This window comes from Nomia melanderi, chromosome 7 (genome assembly GCF_051020985.1).
Source record: "Nomia melanderi isolate GNS246 chromosome 7, iyNomMela1, whole genome shotgun sequence".
In the NCBI taxonomy this organism is placed as follows: Eukaryota; Metazoa; Arthropoda; class Insecta; order Hymenoptera; family Halictidae; genus Nomia; species Nomia melanderi.
The window spans coordinates 810932-838556 of NC_135005.1; the positions used below are offsets into that span (position 1 = coordinate 810932).

The 27625-nt window shown below is 37.9% G+C and overlaps 1 protein-coding gene across 1 annotated transcript in view; it reads right to left on the reverse strand.

Annotated features, from left to right (window-relative positions):
• LOC116424242 (discoidin domain-containing receptor 2) overlaps positions 1–27625 on the reverse strand; it is a 281595-nt gene that overhangs the window by 191984 nt on the left and 61986 nt on the right. The window contains exon 2 of the mRNA XM_031970366.2: positions 8641–8697. The gene's annotated coding sequence lies outside the window, so the exon portion shown is untranslated. The remainder of the gene's footprint in view (positions 1–8640; positions 8698–27625) is intronic.

The window sequence follows — 27625 nt, forward strand, 5'->3', positions numbered from 1 at the left end:
AGAGGTATCTGGATTTTTCAAGGACTATGTATGCGAGACTAATATTGGGAACCGCGTTTCTTTAAAGTATCGTACACTAGAGACGAAACGTTACTGGGAGAAAATTGTAAGTGATACGGAGCTGGGTTCCAGGAACATTTGTCTGGGAACGAATCGATGTTGGATTCACTGCGGAAATAAATAGCGAAGTGGATCTAGGATAAATTGGAGAATACAGAATGGCCGCATCGCGAGAGTATTGGCCGTTATCCAAGAATTTATCCACCGATGTTGGCGTATAAAAATTTCAACGTTATCAGGATTCGACCTACGGCCCGTTTCTGCTGCTGAATATCTAATGAGGAAGAATAGAAGAAACTGGTCAACCGAGTTTATTCATCGACGTACGCATGCGCGGCGCACGAATACATAACTACGTTTCCAATTCTTTTTTCTCTCGAATGGCGAAATGGCTGGAAAAGATTTTAGGGTTGACCGTTCAAACATGATTTAGCATTGAAATTTTATTCCTTTATTTTCTCATACTAACTGGACACACGGTGAATGATTTGGTACAAGCTGATGTCTACATTCCTTTGCTTAATTTATTGTACACAAAAATTTTGTTACGATACTTTTACGAATGTAATTAATAGACACTTACAAAATTATTTTAATGATTTTTTCGTAAACAGTAAAGGTTCTGGGGTTGACCGTTCTATCAGGAATTAGCATTCAGATTTTACTTTTCTTAGCAATTTATTCTGCTTGACTTGCTAGTAACAAAAAATGTGTTGTAATATTACATAATACATTACTATACAGCATTTAACATTATTCTTTTCGTAAGTCATTTTTTATTTTATCAACATTTACTTTGATGTATCGAAATGATACGTGCGAATATTACCATAATAAACTTCATAAGAATTTCAATAGATTATTAAAACAATTTTAGACTTACACATTAAAATTGAACAGGATTGCCTTATTTAAGTCGTTCAGCTCCATATTATGGAGACATTATGTAAATGATACGCTGTTGAGAGCATATTTACACGATAACCATAGGCGCGGTCAAAGTTACCGGCAGTTCGTAAAGGACACGAAATTTATCGTCTCACGGAATAAAATACATTCACCCGACCGATAATTTCGGGGGATGATGGCCATGCATATTACTTAAGATGCTAATTTAGAGTCACTTGTCACGCGTGCAACGTGAAATTTGAAAATTTTAGAACGACCAAAGATAATTTACACTGGAATAAGTTACGTTCGCAAACTGAACCACAAACGATCGCGTGGTCAGAATATAATTACCCCCGGCATGACGTAAAATAATTTCAGGCTGTCCAATCGCTATGCATCACTCGTGCGGACCGATCTGTAGAGGAAGTTTAACGACCGGCCGCTCGCTTCCAGCCCTTGGTACGTTTCGATCGACGATTCTCCGTTCTCTCGTAAATCTTCTTCGGGTTCCATTTCCTGCGCGATCTTTCGGGAAACCCATCAACTTACTTATTGCTTAAGAACCTGTTGGTTTCCGTCTAAACTCCGGTAAACTCTTTGGATTTGATTATACGAACTGTAATCAATGTAACGAGGTGTACTACTTTTATGTGACATTACAATGACTAAGGTGTTATAGAAAATTTCTATGTATTTTTTTTGAGAATTTTTCATTATTTTAGTTTCAATTATTTGTTTTATTATAGCCCTATTGAAAAGCATAAGTTAGATGTTATAAAGAAGTTTATAATTATATTTTATTATTATAAGATTATTAATCTCTTTCAATTATATCGTTTCGTTAATTATTAAGATTATGAAGAAGTAAAATTGCAGGAAAGAAAAATTTAATATGTACTATTTAATAATATTAACAATAAAAATGTTTATATAAGTAAAATTTATGAAAAAATTAAGACACAATATGTGATTACATAAATACATTTTATTACAATGATTTATTATTATTATATTTCCAACTTTATATTCAGTTTATTTTAAGTTATTATTCTTTTTTACTGTGTCGAAACTAAATTTTTGGTCTTTAAGTTTATGATAGTTTTTGAAACGTTATAATGATATTTATAGCTACCGTTCCTACCTGCTACTATTAAAATAGATTTTTTAAGAATTAAAAGTTTTTAACACTTCTCACAATTCAATGTACAATAAATGTAGAGTATGTGATAATAAAGTTTTAATTATTTGATGTCTTTTAGTGATTCGTAATGTTGTAAGATTCAAGATTCTAGCAATTTTTAGTTTATTTGTGTACATACATAGATAAATACATTGTCAGAACTGCTAAAGGCATGGTTCTAGTGAAGACAAGAATTATTGTCAGGCATCGTAAATGGTAAGTCAACGTAATACAACGTGTAATGAGGGCTGAGTAGAGGAACTAACGGCTATAGGGAGGATCACTAAACTGGGGTGATTATACCGAACAACATTGGTTTATGGAGTTTCACGAATAATTAAATCTCACAACGTGACTCATCGGCAGTAAACAATCGAGTAATCGCGTTTATCAATAATCTACCAATAAAATGAAAAATATACAAAAAGAAGGAAATACATTGAGGTGTATCGATAGCAAGAGCAATCTGCTACCTTCATATTTCTACATTATCCACGATACTTCCCTTGTAACTTGCTAAATTGCAATAAATACTAAAAGATTTCAATGTAGTGCCCAGCTTTTACAAAATTGTCAAAGAATGATAATATGTTAACTGTAGAAGAAATCTTAAAAACGAACAAGTATTAAGTACATATTCGAAATCTATGGTAATTTATAGTTATTCTATGGCTTCACTTATACATATTTAAAATCCGATTATGTGTATGGCAATATTTACTTACGATTCAAACATATGTTGCAACACATAAAAACAATGTTAATAAAAATTTTCTATTTATTATACGTCAGATCCAAATGACTCATATTCTCTGTCCAAGAATGGACCGCATAAAATCCGAGGTCCAATAACGAAACGCCAACTCGAAAACTGAAACCGAACCTGAGCAGCACAGTCGTCTCCAATGAGCCGAGACAAACGAGTCGAAACACGGCGAGATCCAGTGGAACAGAACGACAGGCGGCGAACACTGACGGAGTTAACTCCTGCATCGATAATTCAAGGTAAAACGGCTTCGATTATCCACGGCTCCGTGTGTGTCTACCTCCGGTGTGTCCCCGGCCGTATCAACGAGATTGCTCGAGACGGAAAAAAGCATAATAACGCAAGAGGGGAAGGGGTTGCCTCGGCGCAGTTGAAAAATTTAGCAGTCACGGGTAGAGGCGACACGGTGCCCAGGTGGGGTGGTTGGATGGATCACCCGCGTGGTACGGTTTCCAGCGTTACGCGTCGACGGACTATATCGTGCCAGGGGGAGGGGTTGGCTGAAGGCAGCAGAGGGCGAGGCTGAAGAGGCTGAAGAGGGACGGTTAGGTCGCTGGTGTCTGTCCCCGGGGGCTCAGCTGCGGCGGCACCACGGTGATCGATGTCTCCACTCTCCGCAATTTGAACAATGTCCCGCTGTCTTGGGCAGCCTTCTCTTTCTATCTTTTCCCGCTCGACCGTTCGCCGCCATTTTCTTTTTCCCCTCTGTTTCCTTCTTCCGTACGCATTCCCTGTCTATTTTTCTTCTTTTTTCCTCTTAGTTTCCACTGTTGCGTTTGCTCGTCCTCTAACCCCCGTTGACCGTCATTCTCCGCATTCCCCGTTAAAATGAACGTTATACCGAGTAAGAAGGATGCGGACCCATTCTTATTTACTATTCCAAACGGGGCTGAATGTGGAGAGGAAGAATACGCGTGTGCACGGAGGAGGAAGCGCAGGAGGCAGCGACGGGCGACCGCGACTTCTTGCCCCCCGATGAAAGTCTGAGCAATCATGAGTTTCTTCGTGCGGGCTAAACAAACGCGGCGGGATGAGAACGTCTGAAACGTGCCGCGGAATTGGGGCTTCAAAAGCTCTTGTCCCGCCATGCGTACTCACGTGACGGTCTTATCGAGACAAGCACTTCCTGCCTCCGGACCGATGAGAATCATCATGTGCTCGTTGTTTTCTTTGGTATCGCTGCTTGTGTTTTCTAGTGGGGACGGGGGAATAGCGACGTTCGACGAGGTGAGTGAAACGGCGAAACGGTGTTTTGGACTCTATTATTCATTATCGGTCCAAAGGCTTCAGTATGCGGAAGTGTAAAGAAGTCAATGTTTTCTTAATATTTAGCCAATATTCTGTTGTGTGCTGTAGTAAGTGTAGGTGTGTATAAGTGATATCAGTATTATTAAAAAACAATCGACTATTAAGGTTTAAATATTTTGCGTAATTGATTATCTTTCGTTGAAGTAGTATTATGCTTTGAGGTAGTCGTAAATTAAGCTTAATTTAGATATATTTAAAAATACTATGCTAGTCTCTCATTAATTCTTTGATGCCTTATCCTTGTAATTTTATTTCATTTACTATTGTTTTAAATATCAATGTTCTGGTTTAAGTCAAAGATGTGTTATCTACGTAGCGACAAAAGTACAAAATTGAGTATATCAACATATATGTATTATAAACTGTTTTATCATATACATCATACAAATTTAGAAATAAAGGATAAGTACGTCTTTTATTTAGTACGTATATAAGAACAGTCTAATATGAATAAGAATGAAATAATTACAATATAATTAAATACACCTATTCATTTTCAAATCAACAAGAGCTAGTGAATCGAACGATAAAATTTACGTTGATAAACTTACTCCTAATTTGTATTAACTTCAAGTATTTCTTATTATAGGCATCTTCCTAACTCTCAGTCATATGTAACTTATTTTATACGCAAAAATGTACAACTATTTAATAGATAGATTAATGTAATGTCCCATCTTAATTAAACAAGTCAAAGGCAAATATGAATAAAAAGTTGAACCAACTAAAATATTTAGACTCCGTTTAGCACGTAGTTCTTATATCTCAATCAGAAACAATAAATATATTGGCGACAGAGGTCCAAAGATAAAAGGCTCCAGCGATTCAACATAATTCTCTTTGAAAACCCACTTTGGATTTCGTTCCTCGCTTCGGGCGTTTGCCCAGTCTACACATATAGGCGAGGCGTTATCGAGTTAGATTAGGCAGGTACCTTACCTTGAGATCAGAGTACGTTTGCCGAGAACCTTTGGTACAATAGTTCTCAAAGGGGCTGACAAGGAGTGTGCATACCTTGGATGAATACAAACAATAGCGTAGAACGCAGCCAATGGCGCACGGAATTGCGAAGTAACTTATTCAAGGGTTACGTCAATGCGGTACGCTGCCGGTAATTTCAAACTTTAAAAGCAAATCTCACCCATTGTCTGATAAATTCCGATATTCTGCGGGCCATTCACGATTCTATTAGCGGCAGTCGGTGATCGCGTGAATTAATTGCTCTCCGAATACATTACACGCAAGTATCCAATTGTGAAAATATGAACTCTTTTGAAATATGCTATTCATAAGTTAAAGATATCTTTCAGTCATTTAAATACTCATTTTCTTAAGAAATAGTTAAAGTAATGTGCTAATGTTTATCTAAAGTTTTAAGTTGCGTATCTTTTAAAACAAATAATGTTCATCATTTTGAAATAGCAATACAGGTAGGTACATTATGTATAAAAATAATAAGAAAAGCGATCCTTTAACAAGTGTAAATATATATATATATATATTTCCCACACTTGAAAATCACCACCCAAAATATATATATATATATTTACACTTGTTAAAGGATCGCTTTTCTTATTATTTTTATACATAATGTACCTACCTGTATTGCTATTTCAAAATGATGAACATTATTTGTTTTAAAAGATATGGAACTTAAAACTTTATATAAACATTGGCACATTACTTTAACTATTTCTTAATTCAATTGAATTAATTTTTTATATTCAGCTCTTTATAGATTAATTAATTCTTAGGTAATTTATTGATATTTTTTAATATCCACATAAAATTATGCTTACAGTATTTTCTACGCAAAATAATTTTTATTCGATTATAAAATAAGTATGCATAGTGAATAAAGATTTAACACTCATTCCTCCGAAAATAGTTCGAATTACGAGTTTTCATAAGCCTTGAAAGCTATTAAGGAATGCCACATTAATGTTATCATTATGACATTTATCGCGAAGTATGTTTCAATAAATGTGCCATTAATTTTGAAAACGGACTAAGTCATATACTTTCAGTTTCGAGATATTTAAAGGTTTGAATTTGAGTAGATTAAAAAATATTTGTATACTATGTAACAAAATATTGTAGAAAATGTTTAGCCTTAAAAAATAAGTATTTATTATGACTGTGTAATGTTGCATGTAGCTTATAAGGAAATATGATTTTTGATGCTTGAACTAAGGTAGACCATTTTCAAAATTAGACACAAATTCCTAACATATGAGAGCTAAATATCGTCTGTTGTTTGAAAGACGGGTCGTGGGACGACACAGGGGCAAGAGGAGTCTTTCGCTGTGTACGTTGCGTGTGGCAACAGAATTCGCGTGTACGACCGTTTCGACCAATGGCATACTAGACCCGAAAACACAGTAGATTCCGACCACTCAGAACCGCATTCCTTCCGCGAGTCGTCTTTCAAACAACGGACGATATATACTACAGTTGGCCCGCCACATCTGAGCCGACTACCGACAAGTAAAGTGCACAGAGGCAAGGGCACTTTTCCACTCAGGATGCTCGCGTCAATAGCCGTAGAACAACAGTTGTTGTTATTGGTCGTGCCGCGTGTCGAAGAAAGCAGACGCCTTGCCTCTGTGTACTTTTAGCTTGTCGGTAGCGGGTACAGACATGGTGGTTTAACTGAAGTCATTGCATCTTTACATAATATTAAAACAAAAATCATGTCGCATAAAATTTTACCCATGATAGTCTCTAGAAAATGATTGTATTAATCAAATATGCAATTTAAGTGCAAATATTATTATTAGAACTTGTATTCTAATTTGGGATTTCTGAGGAGTAACAGAAATATGTACGCTTCCTACAAGTCTCACTTGAATACCACGGAATTACTTAAACTAACAACAACGGTAGATGTAATATAATCTTTTCATTAGGAAATTTACATCCCTTTATACAATTTTATCCATCCAATTCAATTTCCCTACATTAACGAATACACGTACATATAAATATGCATATACAAATAAAATGCTATCCACCATTATCAGTAATGTAAAGAAAACGAATCACCGGAACGGCTGAAATTGTTCGAGGACCTTCAAACGAAACATTTTTCCGGCTGTTGCAGGTTTATCCGCGAAGAATGAAACGAATCCGTCTAATTCAGTCTTCAGGAACGCACGAGCAAATTGAAATTTTGTATTCTCGTCGGTTGAAACGACAGAGAAGCGGCGAGACGGGGAGGGAAAGGAGGAAACTTTTCAACGAGTTTACGCGCGTCTCTTTCCCGTCGGGACTCGAAGCCGCGGAGAGTGAAACTTGGCCTCGTCTGGAGATGAAATCCGTGGCGCGTGACGGCACGCTTTCCTGAGCCAAAATCGCGGTACGATTTTAATTCTGCCGCACGCGAAACGCGGGAGGATCAGCGGCGGCTCGAGAACGGGCCTCGGATGTTCCGGTGCCCGGATATTCGACGCTTACGTTTTCGACGTGATGAATATTTAGCGGCGGTGCTTCGCAGACGTTAAGACGCCCCGCAGACGCGCCACTATACGGCAACGTTAACCCTTCTTTACCCCTCCAGGCCTTATCGAACTGTTTTATCCCTTTCGCAACGCGACGTAACAAGGTATGCTTCCGTCTCAACTTCCCGGCGACGGGAATTCACCGTTCCACTGCGTCGACGTTGTTTACTGCTCGCCGCCGGCATCTATTTCGTGCGATTACCGTTCGCTTAGAAAAACTATAGGTTCCTTGTTTCTACGCTTTGCCAGTTTTCGAATGTTTCGTAGCTCAAGGGTGCAGTGCGGCTTTAGTTGTACGTCAGACGTTCAAAAAATCCCCGGAAAAATGTAAGGAAAGAGACAGCATATCAAATTCAGCGCTCTGTTTTTCAATATATACTTAAGTTAAATACTAATGTCTCATCAAATAAACCTCGATAAATGTACACAAATTTATTATAAACCTAGTACTTTATTTACGATAAAGATAACCATTTTTCGGGAATCTTTGGAATACCCCTTATATAAATATTGTATAAAATGTCAATATAGAATAAATGTAGATTTACAGTAACGACGAAATATTGTTAACATATTAATTTTCATGTTAGTTAAATAATATAACTTTTTGTCTAAATATAAAAATTAAGTCTGTCTTATTGGAACGAGCGAATTAAATGTTAATGGAATTTATGAGGCATAAAAAAATATAAAAGTAATCAGCATGATTAATATTGCCGAATCAGTTTCTGTTTCATTCGATCAATTTCTTTTAATTTGATAAAAAATCAATTAGAGAAATACTTGGATCCTATTTCTGTTCCAAATTTGTTGTCATATTCATATATTTTTCTCTTTATTAGTAACGGCCTTTTCATTTATCGTAGTATACTGTATATTTTTCAGTTGATAATTGTACCGTGTATAATTTTAAAAACTGATCATTGATACTTTACCGTTTACAGCTGGTGATTTTCAAGTGTGGGATAGATCTTCGTTAGAAAATTCAGCACCTGGAAAGAAATAATAACAAATTATTAGTAAGAGTTAACAATTCATATCCTTCTGTAATATTAAATAGAAATGTCTTGAAATGTCAGTCTCGCTGAACCATCAAATCTTTATTGTTTCCAGAAATTCTTCCACAAAATATTTAAGATCTATCATCAAACTACACACATTCAAACATTAATAATAACTATTCAATCAAACAATATGTTGCAAACAAAAAAAGTTCTCAAATGTATCCCCACTTTTGCCATCTTAAGCGTCTCTAATTCCTTTCCTCTAACATCACACGATTAAACCTCCGTTTCCTCATTGAACATCAACAATGAACGATAACAAGAAAATTGAAATAATTGCTAGGGATACATTAAACACGATAGAACTACCGTAATAACGAAAGGCCTGATGATCATCTAATCAAGCGTGGCGCTCGCGTGTATAACTACAAAGCAGGCTGCAAAATAATTAACGCGCAAGGTCATGGGATAGGTGTTATTAACGAAAATTAACTGCGCTCGCGCGTGACTGGACCGAGCGTGATGGAAAAGGACAGGAGGGAAAGAGAGAAGGAAGAAGCAAAAAAGAGAGAGAAACAATGATAGTCAGGGAGCGAGAGAGAGAGAGAGTGAGGGGGGGGGGGGGGGAGAGAACGGGAGAGGTTGGGAGGGAGGAAGAACCAGTAGACCGGCCTTAGTTAATAATAACGAGAATCGCCAACTGTCGCGGATTTTAATTCGAAATGTTCAATTAGCGTGCGGCCGGCGAGCCGTGACGCGGCCCCGTATCATCGCCCGGTAACGACCGACTTCGTTCTTCGCCGGCATACCGGCCGTAAATTGGAAAGTGATACCGAATTCACGCGTCACCGGTCGCAGCGTGCGATCACCGCGTTAATTATAGATATCCGGGGACCGAGTTGCGACGCGAGTGTATTTTAGGTAATTGGGGGTGGAGCTGGGGCCGAAATCGCGGCGCACCCTTTCGGCGGCCACGTCGCGCCTCGCATTTTCCGCCGTTGAGCCCGACGGATATACATACAACGTCGATTCGAGGAAACTGGAAGAAAAAAGGCGGCAGGGGGAGTGGAAAAAAAGAAGAACATGGAGAAGCGGCGTGCACGCTTTAAAAAGTTCGACCATTTATACCAACCCCTGTCCACCTCGCTCCCGTCCCTCCTCGGACGGTTAAATCGTTCGACATCGTAACTCTGGCCGAATTAATAATTTTACCCGCTCGAGATACCTCTTTTTTAGTCGCGTTCTTTTCACGGAAAAAATTAGCTGGGAGAGGTCTAAGTGGATTCCCTGTGCAATCGATACTGCACGGGACTCTGAGAACGCCGAGGCGTGTTCCAGCGCATTATATCGGGTACGTACGTTCGGCGCTAACTTCCGCGAATGCGATAAACTCTTTGACCGCCGTCAATCGCGTTTCCTAAAGCTCGTTCCGCTGTAGAAGCTTTATAAATTTCTGGCTCGCGCGGTATTGTCCCTGTTTCGTCAAACGCCGTCACTGTTGCGAAGGCGAAACACGTTTCGCTGTTGTGTTTCGCGATATTGTCCGGTGACAATCAAGCGAACACGTTGGTTCTGCTTTATTTGGCGATTGCGGTGCTATCGTAGTTCATAGTTATTTCCATGACTTTATTAAAAATAAATTAGAAATCAATCATTTTTTCACGAAATCCATCTCTCCTCGTCGTTCTCCTGTATCCTATATATATATATATATATATAACATTCAGATGAATATTATAACGCCACGCCATAAAGCAAGAAATTAACAGACGAATCGGTTATTCAAATTTCTGCAGAAGTCCTATATGTTAAAGTAATTTTTCATTCTTTACACTTATGAAATTTAATTTTAAATCTTTGCGGCGATATTATAACACAGGGGGTAATAAAACAGTTAGTCCAACGAATTTATACATTAGACAAGTCTATACTCCAAAGCAGTTTTTCAATCTCCATCCACATTTCATGCAAAATCCTTTACACTTCTGTCTCATTATAGATAACCCTGAAATATCTTTTCTTTATGAAGAAAATATTCAACGGCAATACTGCAGTATATGTACATATAGTTTCAAAGCAATTTCCATTTGATAAGTACTCATCAATATATAGCGCTAAAGGATGACATTACCAACCAGTCCAATATAATGCTGGCTAACTTATCTCTCTTTTAAAAAATTCGGTATTTGGCACGTACAGCGTGTGTTACGAGCACTCTTCAATTTCATTTTATCTCACCTCGTTAATAAAATTCACGCGACAAGCCTCATCCCAAAAAAAGACCGAATCCAATCATTAAGATTATGCATCGAATAAAGATAAGCAATGCAGTCTAAAATATCGCGGGACGTCCCGACAAGAAAACAAGGTAGCAACTAATTTCCAATAACGACTCCAATTACGCCCATACACGTCGTTTCGAACGTTTCGGTCCCGATCCTGCGAGACCGAGCGTTTTACTTGATCGTCGCGTGGTCCGCATAATAATAACCCCCATGAACGAGCAAAGTATCCATCTATATATCGTATACTCGGTAAAAAAAAGAAGGAATGACGATTACGAAGTAGCATCGCAGACGCGCGTGGGATGACACTTGAATTGATTGGCTATCAGGAATCGAAAGAGTTTTAAAATAATTACCTGAAAGCGTTATATATCGGTTCTAATTGAAACAGTTATGGAAATTTAACTGGTGTCCGTGACTGCTACAGGTATATCGGTCCTGACTCCTATCGATTTGAGTCCCAGTTCTTCAGAACTAATACTTTATCGGTTTCGTATCAGTTCCATAACTGTTATTTCTAGATTTTACATTATAATAACTAGACAGCAGATCTTACCAGAAATTCAAATTTTTAACTGTACAGTTACAAATATGGGATTACGATAAAAAATAATTAGTCACAACCCATATAGTGCAACAAATATTCGCAACAAATATTTTTCTCATATCGTGTGTATTCTTTGCTAATTTCCCACATTCAAATTCCCCACAAGTTCCTCAAAAACAATGGTCACGGGACATCGGCTCGAAAAGTAGCAATTACGAAATCGATATTATCAGTTGTGAAGAACCGAAACCGAACCCGGCATGGATCAGAACCAAAACATCCACCACAATCGTAGATATTTCCTCGGTTCCCGCAACCGCTCCAGGAACCGAAACCGATATCATGACTGTTTCCAATCCCTGGTTGAAAATCATGCGATACCCGGTGCGCAGCTGTCCCCGTAATTTTCGCAGTTCAGGGACGTGCGAGTGCGTGGTACGCGCAGGTTCCTGGCAGCGCGGCGTGCAGGTGGAAACGCGTGCACGGTCGATCGAACGGAGAAACACGCCGGAAGGCGGATGCTGCGGACGGAAAAGCGCGCCATTCGTCGGCCCGTTTGTGATTTAGCGCGATTGCCGTCGCACGATTTCGTTGGCTGCTGGGTCCGCCGGGCGAAAGGGTGCGCGCGTACCGCCAGCGTCACCTATAGACGCGTCCACCTACCGGTTTGTACTTCCTAGCGGATGACTCTCCGGTGTACTGGTGTTAGGGATCCATTAGCTAATGGCTGCGCACCAGCCATCTGCTCGGCGCTAGCTTTTATTCGTCCGTTGCTGTTCTCTCTCGCTCCCTCTCTTTCTCTCTCCAGGTTTCTCTGTATCGCTGTTTCTCTCTTTCTCCCTCTGTGTCCCGTGCTCTGTTAGCCCTCCGTCTTTTTCGCGCCACCCTTCCGCGCCGCTGTCCCGTGGCTTAGCCCAGGCTCATAACGGGGACCGCCGATTCATTTATTCATATCTTTCCTTTTTTTCTCCTCGTAAGTGAACCCCTTGCTGCCGTCAACCACCGCCGGCCGTGGTCCTTTCGTGGTTTTTGTTCAACGCTGCCGCTACCTTATGGGGGTGTTTGTAAACGCCTCTCCAGGCGAGGGGTTGCAGCGAGAGAAACGCGCGAGCAGCGTTTGTGAAAGGAATCGGCGATATGATCGATTGCCCTGTTCTCAGATTCTGTCGGTTTTGAGTGCTTTCGATGAGGTTTCCCGCTGATTTTAAGCAGATCAGTTGCATTTCTCATTGTCTTTTCTACGGTGGCGTGGTTGTTTAGTATTAATTGGACATTATCGCACTGTAGAACGTAGAGAACAAATTTGCAGGCATCGGGGCGAGTGATGTACAGAATATTTAAAGGGGAGTGGTCTAAAGGCAACAGTGAAATATGTCTGTATCAAAAATTAGATAACTTACAATTAGAAAATATTTCAGACATATTTCGTCTTGGCACTGAAAGTACAGTACTTGACAGACGGAATAAAGGGTTTAATCAAATTGTATGTTGATACATCAAATGTCATTTTTAACAATATATTACAATAACGTACATGATTTGTATTATTGTTTCAATATTTTTTCCTTTAAAGCTAATAATATTAATCAGCCGACAATATAGCTTTGTCGTGAGGTTATTGAAATATTTTTACACTAGAAAGTACAATTTTGTTAAAGAAGGAAATGCAGATGTTTTCGAAGCATGAAATGTCTTCACTTATCGAGCAGGTAAATGTATTACAATACACAACATATAATTTGAAATCAAGTAATTTTGCATAATCATATTTTTTACTGCCTTTCAGGTACTGTTTTAGAGCTGCGGGCTGCAGCAGTCGGATGAAATATTGGTCTACCTGCACGGTAGAATCCTGGTCATTCGATTATTGATTATTCGGACATTCATACAGTGTGTTCGCGCAATCACTAACCTGCGCTTTTGTGGTGTATGATGTGAATATAGGAAAATAGAAAGTAGGACAAGATTTAATTTCAATTTTGCGACTAATATAACAGCATATATAAACTTTTTTGTTTAAAATGCACAACCAAGGACAATGAAAAAAAGGCTCATTTTTTAAATGGAGGGCTACGTATGTTTTTATTTTATGTAAAAGCGCCTCATGACTCTTTATATGACGTCAAGACAAATTTAACGATGCGTAATACAATATTCACAGTTAGAAATTTCTACATGCTTAAGAATGGAAAAAATAGTTTAAATGCTTCAATGTATTGTATTTATCACCTATTGAGTTTTAGTTTTTATACAAAATATACGTATACTATTATAAATTATGAATATTAGCTACGTAGAATTCAAGTCTTTTCTACTGAATCAATTGTGGAATTAAATATAGTATAAGGTTATAACTATATGTGACCTTTCCATACTAGGCAACTAAATTCTACGTAATCAAGCAGGTTAGTATATTTCATGAAGACAATAATAAATAATATCTAAAGTATTAAACGGGCACAAAAGAATAATATAAACATTATCGAAATAAATCACGAACATTTAATTGAATACTTTGTTAGTCTGATTGCCAAATAAAGGAAACAGTTTCGAACGAAATAATCACGCTGTTCTAATTTACGAAAAGTGCAGCTATGTTCTCCATAAGAAGACGATGTCAACGTTATTGCCGCGTATTTCCTCCATCCGGCCGTCACTCTGTTATTTATGCGAGCACATTTTTGCCACAAGCAAAAATTATTTCCTCGTAAAAAGTTCAAGAAGATACATATGGGATTTAATTTCCGGACACCGATACACCGGGGCTGGCCAGAACCTCTTGCCAGCCACGAAAATAATTTCTGCCTTCGGAACGAACCGTTAAAACTACTTTTACAATAAACGCGTTTATTATTGCTTGACCACGGACATTTATGACCTGTGTATCACTAGATGTTTATTACCAGAGTCAAAGAAAAATTTATTTGATCTCCTAAAGAGTTTATTAAGGCAACTAATCCTGGATGATCATCACCACATAAATGCCTATAGGGTTTTGCTTGTAGGATGAAAAATGACCGCTCTGGCAGCGAGCGAATAACTCCTTCCTTTAAAGAGAAATACCATCTATAAGTTCCTCTAATATTCTTGATTCTTACGGATAATTTTATCTTATTTAAAAAACAATAGATTTTTCCATATATAGAGTCACGAGAAAACGTTATTTTTATGAAACAAAGTAGAAAATCGAATATATGTATACGTCCGAATTTCAAATAGAAGAACAAAATTAAAACAATTTATTTCTCAAATATATCATTATTGGTATACTAACCTTAACAGACATAAACTAACAAAGAAAATAAAAATTAAAATGAGTACTTTATTTAAATAACTGTGTGAATAAGCAATTACTTAAATAATACTTCTCTTCACCTACATACATCAACCTAAAATATCCAAAAAAAGTTGGGTTTGAAAAACTCATTCCCATTCCGTCGATTAAAAAACACATTCCCTGCAACCAAACAAACTCGCGAAAACACTCCCATGTACACCAGCCAAGCGAGCATTATTTATAAAAGTAAAAATGCCCGGTATCATCCTCGCGGATGATACAGAGACCGCGGAATCTCATCAGCATTCGTTGCCTTCAGAAATCCGAAACGGAGAGAGACGGTCTCGCGTAGCGCGCGGCGCCGCGAGGATTACCATTTCCACGAAATCTGGCTTTCCCCGGAAGCGACGCTTTGTCTTCGTGTAAATAAAAAGACGCTCGTTTACGGGGTATATACACCGAAGAAAGAACTTTTCCCAGGGAAAGTATACGCGCGAATCCCAGGTGTATCCTGAATCTTCGAGCGGCGGCGGCGACGGTGGCGGCGTCCATATCCTTCCGGTGTGTCCCAGGGCGGCGAAGCGGCGAGACAGCGCGGGAATCACGAATCCCGAAGATTTACAGAAAATATTTTGACAGAAATACATGGGGGGCGAACGTTGCATATTTCATCGGTCACGATTTCCACGGGGCCGGGCCCGCCATCCAGTTCCTTTCCCCCGGAAGGGTTCTTTGTCTTCGTTTCGCGGCGGTGACCGTGCTCCAGGGCCCGCGGGAGAGCGAGAGAGGCTGCGCGAGAGAGGTTGAAAGGGCCACGCTCGGTACTTAAACGCGTGATATATGCGATATACACTCGATGCTGCCCACAGGTACTTTACCTGGCGTAGTATCGCGAGGGAGAGAGAGAGAGAGAGAGAGAGAGAGAGAGAGAGAGAGAGAGAGAGAGAGAGAGAGCAAGAACAGGTAGAGAGGGCCACGAGGCTCGGAACCACGACTTCTACACATGTTCGCCTACTTTACATTGCCGGTGAGTAATGCGCCACGGACCTGGCATTAAAAGCGCCAGTAATGTCGGGCTTCGCCAAAGGGTACACACCGTCGCGGCCGACTGTTACGGGACGCCGTGCGACGAGAAGATGAACGAGAGGCCGCGTCCCGACCGCTAATAATATGTCATTAAAACTGGCCGTGTACAAGAAAAACGAGGAAAAAGCGACGCGCGTCGCGATTATGTGCAAATGCATTTTCATGCGTCAGTTTTTCTTTTCTATTTCTTTCGCTTTCCGATTTATTTCTTTTCGTGTGGCAGCTAAGAAGTGGAATCCACGCGACGGATATCGGATCCTTTGAATGGAAATGTGAGAGTCGTTATTGCTTTTTGGTAATCGTTTTGGAGGTAAGGGGTGGGATTGGAATGGGATGACCGAGGTTGGATGAGATGACCATGGTTTCTGGCGAGAGACGGTTTGCATAGTTGAAGCAGAGCTCTCAGTTATAGGAAGTGTTTTGAATATGTGTTTGTTTAGGATGATTAGTTGACAATGAGTACTTTAGTTCACTTGATTCGAATGAATGTTACTTGTTATTCGTGGCAATTTAGTCTATCAATTTATTCGAATAATTCATTCTTATTTAATCGAGTTACTTATTCGAATCTGTAGTCATTGTTAATGATGTATTAGAACAGTAATACAAATAACTTTAGTAAGATTCGATACAAATACGTAGATATTCCTTAAAACCGAACACGATTTTATCCAAATAAAATTTTATTCGTTAGTCTCATCTTTTATCTATTGTTTGAATGAAATTTTATCCTACATCGATCTCAATTCTGTATTATCATAAATTTTCTTATTGGATGTTTCGATATTCAACATAAATATATCTTTTCATTAGAGTAGAATTCAGCTTAATTTTTCATACAAAATTTAATTTATATAAAATCATACCAAATGACAAAAATTAAATAAAAGTTCAGTTCATCTGTCTTATGTTCGTCAGAAATGCATAAAACGCATAAACTTGATAGCTTATTAATAATCTTTTGTCATGAAAACAGAAATGGTTAAGAGACAAAACTTTTCGACAAATCAAGTCAGTTTTCGTTTTTGTTCGATAAACATTACGTTCCTTATTATTCGATAACTTCTCAAATTGAACAGTTACATCTAATTTGGGTGATGTCGGTTTGATCGTGCCATTAATAATGGAAGTCACGCGATAAACGTTTCGACCACGATCTGCTTTGACATATAAATGTTACGATCGACATTCAGCGCGAAGGTTAAGAGTAGTAAAATTGAAATTCACGCAGCGGCCGGAGTATTAACGGCGCATATGAGCAATTCAATCGCATCGGCTGGCGATTTTGCATTTAATATTGCGCTCATTGTTTGTACGCGGTGGGATTAATTTTGCGTCGCGGTTTATTGGTAACGCAGACAATATTGCTGGCTAATTTACTTATTGAAGGGTACCAGGCTTTCACCTATGTATGGTAAACATTATTATTCAATCGTAGATTATATCTACATGCCGAATCGAAATCGTTCGATTGATGATATGAGTTCTATTGCCTTTTCAGTTGGTACTTCAAAAGTAATTAGTCCATTTTACGAAATATTAACGTCATTTCACAGATTCTGATACTTTTTTTACACGAATAGCACAAAGTTTTTCTTACGGTTGATTAGACTTTTAAACTTTAAATGCAATCATTATTTCAAACTAAATTTTCGAAATAAAAGGAAAGTGTTTCTCACAACTAAATGAGTATTTTTCTTATTATAAGAATGTTAAAAGTAACGTTTAATATCAAAAATAAAACATCAGAATCCATGAATATTGATTTCAAAATTGGATACATATGTGTATTACTGTAACCGATTGACTATCATACTGAAAATTAATATATAAATGGTCCCTATCTTATACAACTGTATCAGAATGAAATTATATAAAAATTAAATAATTAAAACAATAGTGTACAACGAAAAGGATCCTGTTGTGTTTCAAATCATAAAACCGATATAAGACGAATATATAAATTAAATTTCTTAATTTATCAGAAAATATTCATTACTCTAATGCTACTGAACGAACAATATTCAATTTCAGAAGATTTATTGTAGTTAAAAATATAGAATAAAAATTCTGCATAATTAGTTTAATTTCTACAGGGATGACGTTGCAGGTGTTAGCGCCAAAGCAATTATTTGGTTGCTAATTATTTCACTGTTTCCCTTGACTAAATCAGCCAGTTTTTAAAATCCTCTGAGGACGCGCGGCGCTCGGGTAACTACTGTACACAAGCCAGCGTTGTTGTTTTGGAGTTTCGCATTACACGTCTGCTTTCCTCCAAGAAGTGCACCTACTAATTACCTGCTGCGTCAGTCTCCTCGTTAACTGTAGACGAGCAAAGGGAACGGAGAACAGAGAGGAATTCCGAAATAACGGTTAACTCGTGGCAATGAATCCCGGAATTCAATTCAAAATTTTCTACGTCGGGATTTACAGTCTTCTTTCCACGAATTTGCTGCTTTTCAACGAACTTGAAGAATCAAGAGAAACGTACGTAAAATAATTATACAATTTCATTAACAGAAATATAAAGTCAGAGGAAAATTGTTAGATACTCAGCACATTTACGTAAATGTTACATGAACCAGCGCACGTACAATTTAACGAAATTTTCTATTCTTATACTTTTATGTTGTTTAATTTTTTATGATTTTGACTTGTACTTGTAACGTTTAGATATTTCAATTTTAAACAACGAATGATTGCAGTTATTATATGTCGAAGTAATATTCTTTACGATCATTTACATTTTAATTTCAGAATCGTTCTGAATTTGGGTACACCTTTAAAATTGCAGAAGTTTAAAATGTTTCCTGTTTCGAAAGAAATTTAGCAATTCCTCCAAGTAGAAACAATAAATGCACAAACGCTAAATATTTATCGTTTCGGCGATAAATATCTATGTAAGATTAATTTGAAGTTGAAAAATATAATTACTCCATTATGGTCCTAGTATAACAGTAATTAGAGCGTGCAAAATCTTTAAAAACTGGTAAAAGACAAAATTTAATAAAACTGAACACAACTTCGTTTTCGCAACCAGTAATAAAGAAAACAGCATTTTATTTAATTTTCATTTCTCCAAACACTCGACCAAGAACCTAAATTTCCATAAATTTTCGTTGGGCAATAATTGGACACGTAAAGAAACAGTCGGGTTAATTCGTCTATCCCTCGAACAGGTTAAAGAATAACAGGGACTGTTTGGCCGTGGCCCGAACTAATTCGGTGCAATTCCTCGGACAAGCGTAGATCTCGGTTGCAACGAGTCCTCGCCGACAAACGAGTGGTAACAGTCACGGTCATAATACGATTTCGCCGAGCGTCGTTCTCCTTTTTCGTGCCGCGACTCGTGATTAGTTATCCGCCTGGAAGTTTCAACGTTGACTCGGACCAATTGTTTCCTTCCACAACCGCTCCTCCTAATTACTCGTCGACAGCGGGTCTTTCCTCCGGGCTCGGCCCGACCCCTTTTTCCTGGAGACAGAGACGCGGACAGCGAAGAAGCAATCAACGAAAGAACGAGGGGGAAAACGTAGAGACTGGCCGGCCCGGTGAATCGAACGCTAGGATTCGACGGATGAAGAGGAAAATGTGAAAGGAACACGAAGTCCAGGAGCAGCAAGGTGGTGCGGCTGGGAAACGGGAGGAGGAAGACGAGTCGAGCCGTGTGCACAGTACGCTCTATTCATCCTGGCAGTTGCCTTTATACGCAGCATAATTACATTGAATCACAACACAGTGTACGAGTGGATTAATGATTCTGGATGTACCACGAAGTTACACATTACAGATCCAAAGTTTGGAACCGTTTGAAACGAGACTGTCGATCTTCGTGGATGTCCCGATTTTTGAAAATTCGTTGACGAGGGTGAGAATTTAGTGGGCATTTAAGTTGTTTGTTTAATACGAAATGAAAGTTTGTCGGAAATATTTAGAAAATCAAGTTTTTCAATGTATTCGTTGATTTTTTAAGTCTTATTGAAAGTGGTAGGAAATGAATATTTACTTATTATATATTTTTCAAATATATTACTTGTCACAGTTACTGTTACATTTAAAAATGTTCTATTGCTATCGGTTTTTGTGGTTTACTAATTACATTGTTATTATCCACGACAATTGCTTACAATAAATTCAATACTTCGATGTACTCTAAATTAAAACGAAGATTATGATGTGCATAAAGTCCACGATGTTTTAGAGTTGATATTTTTTCAATGATCGTTCAATGCAGAGAAACTTTTAATGAACAATGAATAATGCACAGCCTTAGTATTACCATTTCTTCCTTCTTATATGTTTGCATTAAACACTGTAGCTTGAGAAATTGTGTTGTAACGACAACTTACGGAAGAGAAAAGTTATTCGGAACGTTTCACTAGATGGATGGTACATATTCATTAAACTGACGATGAGAAATGTTTACCGAATAGGAAACTTAGAAGTCATTTTTCATTTCTACAACTTCCCGGAAAGGAGTGGGAAGTTTTAACAAAGTTTGTAATCCGAATAATGTTTCGTTCCAAAGAAAGCATTAATTCAAATGTATTTCCGGGAACTGCTTTTATTTCTCAGAATCTTATATAATTATTCAACCTGACATCTCAGAGTATGTACCTACTTATATATGTATGTTCCATAAAAGGTCTCTTTACTTTCACCGTTGATATTTGCGAATTCGACTTCTTTTTTCGAACAAAACATATCAAATTAAAATTCGGTAACTCCATTCATTAATATTTATAGGATCAACACAGAAGTTTTTAATGCATAAATAAACATAAATAAATACATAAATACTTATTTTATGGTAAATTTACATAAAATTAATCCTTTTAGTTCCTTAGAGTAAATTTGAATGACCTTTTCACGCGTATGAGTATATTTATAGTGTAAAATAGAGTGAACGAAAAATAATACATTCACAGTGTCTGAAAAAGAAAATTTCAATTCTTGCCGAGCAAATGAACTGTCTACTCGCGAAAATCAAATTTCACGAATACTGATATACAAGATCTAGTGCAGACGATGAAAAGACGTCTACCGAACAAGTTCGAATGAAATTGGACGATTACTTTTCGAGATATCGTGTGCGCCAACGAAAAAAGTTGTTTCGCAGAAACGGAATTAAACTTCCATGCACTGTCATAGAGTTCACGAGAGACAGTCCATTTCAAGACTTCTACCATTATAAATTTTTCTACTTGATAGAAAATACTTCGGGGCATTATTTTCAGAACACAAAACTGTAATACAATGGTATTTTCAAGACGCAATAGTATCAGACAATGCAAAGGAAAATTCCATACTCGGTGCGGTGAAAGTAGGTAGACCCTTTAATCCGTTCAGCGGCTGCTATTTACCCTCGCAACACCTGAACCCTTTCCCCAACCACTCGGTGTAATGGCTTTAAGTAAGTAGCCGAAGAGAGAAACAGTTGAACGACATCAAAGGGTAAGAATCGAATCGGGCGGCGGGTTGAAAGAACAGGAAGCGTGGAACGGCGAAGAGAAACGAAGAACTCTGAGTGAGTACACGTCGGTGTCAAAGTGGTTGAAGGCTGGCAGGGGCTCTTTTGTTGCGCGCGGGCTCGAGACGCTTGGCATTATTAAAATTGGTCCCGCGGAAACACTTAACCGCTTGGCGGGCGGTGGCCGAGCCTCGAGGCGTCTGAATTACGAGCGAATATACATTTCCAAACGGCAACACCGACGACACTTATTTCCCATTCAAACGCCTTTCTCTGGAACTTTGTATCGTTAAGCAAAGTCGATCGCGGCGGTTGCCTTTAAACACTCGAGTGATTTACACTGGGAACCGATCCTTTCTGTGACTTCGAAAATTTTCGCCACCTGTGATTGCCAGACGCGTCTTTTTGTAATTTTATACGTTTCCGTGAAAGGTCTCTTCCTCCACTTTTACGCAGGGGGAGAGTTTACGACGTGTCTTTTATGAGGATATTTACTTTACCAAGCAGGAAATTAGTTTCTTTACGTTCATCAGTTTTAGATATATAAATACTTTTATGCTCTCTGGAATTTTAGTTTGTAATACGAAATGATAGGTGTTCATTTAAATTACCACTTATTCTCTTACAGAATGGAAATACGTTTTCGTTTAATATTATTTATTATTATTATTTAGAATTATATAGTATGGACAGTAACTTTTGAAGATTTCATGTATCTACCAATTAATGCAAGATAAATTTTTCAAAACGACGTTTGTGAAAATAGAAACATCTCTACTCATTTTTGTGTAGATCAGAGAAAGTAAATATTCTGTTAAAGTAAATAAGTAAGGCTGATATTTATCACAGCAAATTTTAAAATGACCAATTTATTGAAAAATAGCAGCTATTTCACGTGAAAAATGATTTTTCACGCCAAAAGTCGTATTTTCTATTTCGTAGAGGATTGCTGTATGAAACATTCACACGCAAGCATCCAAGTAAACCGATGTATCAGTAGTTGAGATACCTTTGCTATCCACTCTGAAAACAGCCAATTTTTCTAGCTTGTGTGTGTGCACATGTGTTATTTTAAACTAGGAATGAGCATTCAATTTATCTCCCGTCCATCATTCGAAACGTTTTTGGAACTTTTATAAAACTTCAATCTAGTAGATTTCACTGTCAATATTCGGACACGAAACACATAGCGACGCAGTAGATTCAATCAGTCCGTCACGCACGTACTGCATAACCAATATCGATATATCCTCATTTTAATACTCGGCTATCATAATCAATTGCAAACAGCATGTCACAAAATTCTTATGCATGTGTACGCGTAAAAGGCAAAAAAGTGAACCGCAAATTAAAAAATTCATAACTTTTTAAGTTCCGAAGTTTTTGAACGCTTCTGTTTGTATTTCATCGTCTACATTTTACAATTTCTGATAGAATTATTCGATAAAAGAATGTTTACCATTATGATAAAGTGTTATTTATATTATCCACAACTTAGAACGTTTATTCTTACTCTTCGAAACCAGGATAAAGTATAAAATTAGCAACTGTTCCGCAAGTGTACAATTGTTCTCTTTTCACATCCAATTTAAGATGAACCAGACACTTTAAAGCGAGAAGTGTAAAAATTCTACGACTGCACTGTTCAACAGAAAGTAATAATTCCGAAATTCCACGCAATTTATCCTCCATTATCGTTCCCGTGTAATTCAAACTCAGTAAACCGGAAGCAATAAGCCGAAAAACACGACAACTATGTCGCATTGCGATATTGTTTCTGTAAACGTCAATATCACGTGTATTGGCACGCATAGACTTTTATGGTTACGTACGAGCATTCTCGTTGCCCGGTTAGAAACTATCGCAAGTGGAAGGGATGCGGCGGAGCTGGCCTTTCTTGGAAGCAACGAGCCGTCCCGAAGACGATTTCCATTGCTTTATCGATGGATTCACGTGATATGACTGCTCCGGCGTCATCCGGCTGTATCGAATGTCCCGAGTCAACTTGATTGCCGTAATACCGGGAAAAAGCTTAACGAACGGATTGTTGCTCCGTCGACAGACGAAACGTGCGGCCGGGACGACGCCGGATGAATGTCTAACAAGTTACGAGGCATTCGTTAGCCGCGCGCACAACCGTCTCATTGAGCTGTTCCTTCGGCGTGAATGTCTCCGTTCGCTGCCGCGCCAGCTAAAAATATTTTTCGACACCTTCCCCGGCTAATTAAATTGTAAATTATATTCCGGGCACGGCCGCCGCGCTTTATCCGCGAAATCTCGCGTCCCGCGATCGCCGTAATGCCGATAAAAAGGAGGGAGAAGTCGGAGTGGGTGGTGGTAACGAGCCGATTGTCGACGCGATGAATGGCTGAACGCGGGATCGTTGTTGCGACGAAGAACGACTACGCGACGTGTAACGCGTTCGACGATATTCGCTGGACGGAAACGAATCGTTGATTCAAGCGAACGTAGGAAAAGTTTTCGGTGGCTCTGATACTCGAGACGCTTTATTTGCGTCTGATCCTTTGAGAAATGAGTGGCTCGGAGTAACAGTGGTTAGCTCTTATTTTTGGGTTTCCGAGGAACAAAGTTCTTGCGAAATGTTCTTGGATTAATTGAATGCTGAAGTCTGTGACAGTATTGATAACTTGTTGAAAGCAAATATTGTATGGCTAATTTTAGATCTCTATTTTATCAAGAGGATGATTATAAGAAAAATTGTTATTTTCTCTATTTAATGGGATGCGAACATTCTGGAAATATTGAGGAAATTGTAGTTATCGGGATAGGTATTACGAAAATGTGGATTTCTTGTTTACAAATTCAAGTAGCCAAAAATTCTGTTATTATAGCTTAAAAGTGATACCATTGATATTTTACATTTTATTCATCGGTGATCTTTCATATAAAAATATAGAGAACTTTATAAGTAATAGATATTTTTATATATTCCAACAATTTAAAATCCGTTTTTCTAAAGTAAATAAGAACGTAAAGTAAACCTCCGTTTTGAAATACATTTTTTATTGTAGAAATGCAAATACATCTATATTAACTTAATACGAACAGTGTATAGATAAAATTTAGTTATGCATAAATGCTTTTTTAGCTGGAAAGATTCGATAATGGAGAATATTCTATACAAATCTAATACGACTAAAGATTCCACGGTGTTACATACTCGCTTGATGCCTGCACTCAATAATAACAAAGTTACGTAGATTTAACACAGCGCAGCGTCATTCATCATAAAATGTAAAAGAAAGTTTGACTGGTCGTACGTTGGACAGAATTTCCCCAATCTCTCTCTCCTTCTCTCATACTCTCTCCGACACGTATGCTTCTACACATACACGGAGCGTGAGTCGTGAAAAAGCTTGATGGATGATTATCGTGATCTAATGGGAAACGCGCCATGAATTTTGGCTTGTCGAACGAATGTCGAGTGAAACGAAGTTTAAAGGAAGCCCGTATGGAGATGGGAACACGTGTTGGTACACGTAGAGGGAGAACGAAAATTGTCAGTCAGGATTAACGTTGTCCGTAGGCTCCACCGTGCATTACGTCCCGGGAAATATTGGCAATAATTCAAACGTACGTTCCCTCGTACCTCCTCGGTCATAGTCAATCGCATCGGACGATATTTTGGTGAATGTCTCTGGACGACGAGAATTTCCCATATTAAACGTCTAACACAAAGAACAGGAAAACGGAAAAATAAAATTAATTGGAACAAATGTACAACGGATTATTATTGTTGTTGTCCATATTATTATTATTATTATTATTATTATTATTATTATTATTATTATTATTATTATTATTATTATTATCATCATCATCATCGAATACTTTACATATTCTATATGTAAAACACCGAACGTACACGCAATGCGCGCGATTAATATTAATATCTATATCAAAGCGCAGTAGCACCGCGTGTAAATTCATTATACCGAAATTCCACCTTCTAATTAATTTAAGATATTAATTACCGTTCAAAGGCTTTGTCGATACTTCGGAATAGAATATCGATAAATTATATGTAATTAAAATCGTATTGCGTTACGTGACGGACATGTTACCGCGAAACAATTGTTGCTCCCTTATTCACCGTGCTCCCTTTTTTTAATTATACAACGCGGAAAGAAGGTCGCGGCACGGGACGGTATGCGCCGGGATCAATATAAATTTTTGTTCCACATTCCGGCATCATCGATCGCTCGCCGTATAGTTCGGCAAACATGTAACAAGCCCCGGTGATCGAAGAATCCGAAAAATTTCATAATTCCCGCGGCGCGATGAAATTTCAATATCAGTGTCGCCCAGGCCTCCGCCGACAATTAAGCGGGAAATTCTTAGGCGCGCGTAATTTCGTGCCGGGATACGGCCGCCGATCGCGCGCGGATCTTTGACGCGGATAAATAGGGCTGATCCCTTTAGAGGTGTACACTCGCGCGCCATTTCCGCGGAAATGCCTGCCGATATTGAACATCCGCTCGTCTAACCGCGCGTCCCGTGGTTATACGAGAAATTGCTTAACGAACAGGATATAGAACGGAATGAGCTACACTAATTCCGCGGCATGAAACACTTTGCCGCCTGCGAGCGGGGCCACCCCGCCAGTGTTCCGCAACACGCGACGAAACGCGGAGTACGCTGATTGTGAACGAGTCTCGCGCGACGATTGCTTGTTGTCGGGATTCGAGGATGCGCGCTGGGTAAACCAACGACTATTAACACGTTAATTATAATCATTTGGAAACCGTAGCAACTGCAGAAACACTTTACTGATAGAAACAGTGTCTTCTTTTTTAATTGAGCATTTTGAGGCGGAAGGGATGCAGTTGCATTTGTACCTACTTCGAGTAAATGAGAAAAAGGTCTTTATAGAATTATTGTTTTTACTTAACGTCCGAAAGAGAACAGTAATTGAATTGTTTTCGGTGAATTCTTCAAGTGAGAAGCGCTCTCTACTTGCACCATAATGTACAAAGACTTTTACTTTTCGTTAAGCATACAGAATACAGAATACAATTTATCGTTTTAGTATTGTTTTATTAAGCACTTGCCTTATGATTTACTTTTTAGCTATGCTCGATGCAACTACTTTAACGTTAATAATGTATTAGAAAAAGAAATAATTGTCATACTTATTCTATGTCTATGTGTACTTCAAAGGTTAATGATTGATAATGGAAGAGTAATATTCATTTTATATTTAAGGAAAGATAAATAATAATTAAATTTCTCAAATACAGTTTAAAATTATTGTCACGAATCTGACACGATATTCGTAGGAGTTAATAAATTACGTAGAAAATATGTTAACATTTCTTATAAAGTATATAGTAGGTTATATACAACGTTTTTTTTACATGTGCTACATATCATAAACTAAAAATTGTCAAAATGAAAGTTTCATCTCTTTTGCTGCAAGGTATTCTCAATTGTAGGTGGAAGACAAATATTCAAACTTGTATAAATATTCAAATACAAGTATAAATTAATACTACAGGCATAATTACAAATATGATAGATGCGGATAAATGTCCACCCTTATACTTACAGGGTCGTTCATGGAAATGTGTTATGCTCGTAACTTTCTAAATACATATAAGATTTCAGTTTCAACAATATGTTGACTTCGTGAATCTCACATAAAAATGATTGATTATATTTGCAATAATAATTGTTAATTTACACTACTATTTAGTTATTTAGGATACTAGAGAATGTTTATTCATTGGCTTTAATCCTCTTGTTTGTAGCCGTTTCCAAACAACTTGATTTTACTAGTAATCAATGTCCACTATGGCAATCAAAGTGCTAATATAACTTGGCACAATTATTCAAATAAAACTTAAGAAATACGGAATGAATATTATAATATTTTAAAAACAAAAGTCTCGTTTTACTTTCCAAATATGTTCAAATGGAATCCTGAAAAATTTCTTTCTAAAACGATTTCAAAAAGCAGATCCTCAAAATCTGGCAACATTCATTCAAAGCATTCTTCCATCTTACAATTACTGAATGAAGCCTAATGCTAATTCCTTCGAAACGAAATGAGACATCCGGTTCGTCCGAAATACTAATTGAGTCATTATGTAATCGAAAAGCTCAGCCACGAAAGCGGATGCTTCATTGATCAATATGGTGATCGATACGCGTGCGTGTGGGTGCAAGTAAGGGGCGAGGATATTATAAATGAAATTGTCGACGCTTTTGAAGGAAACACGTTCGTTAAT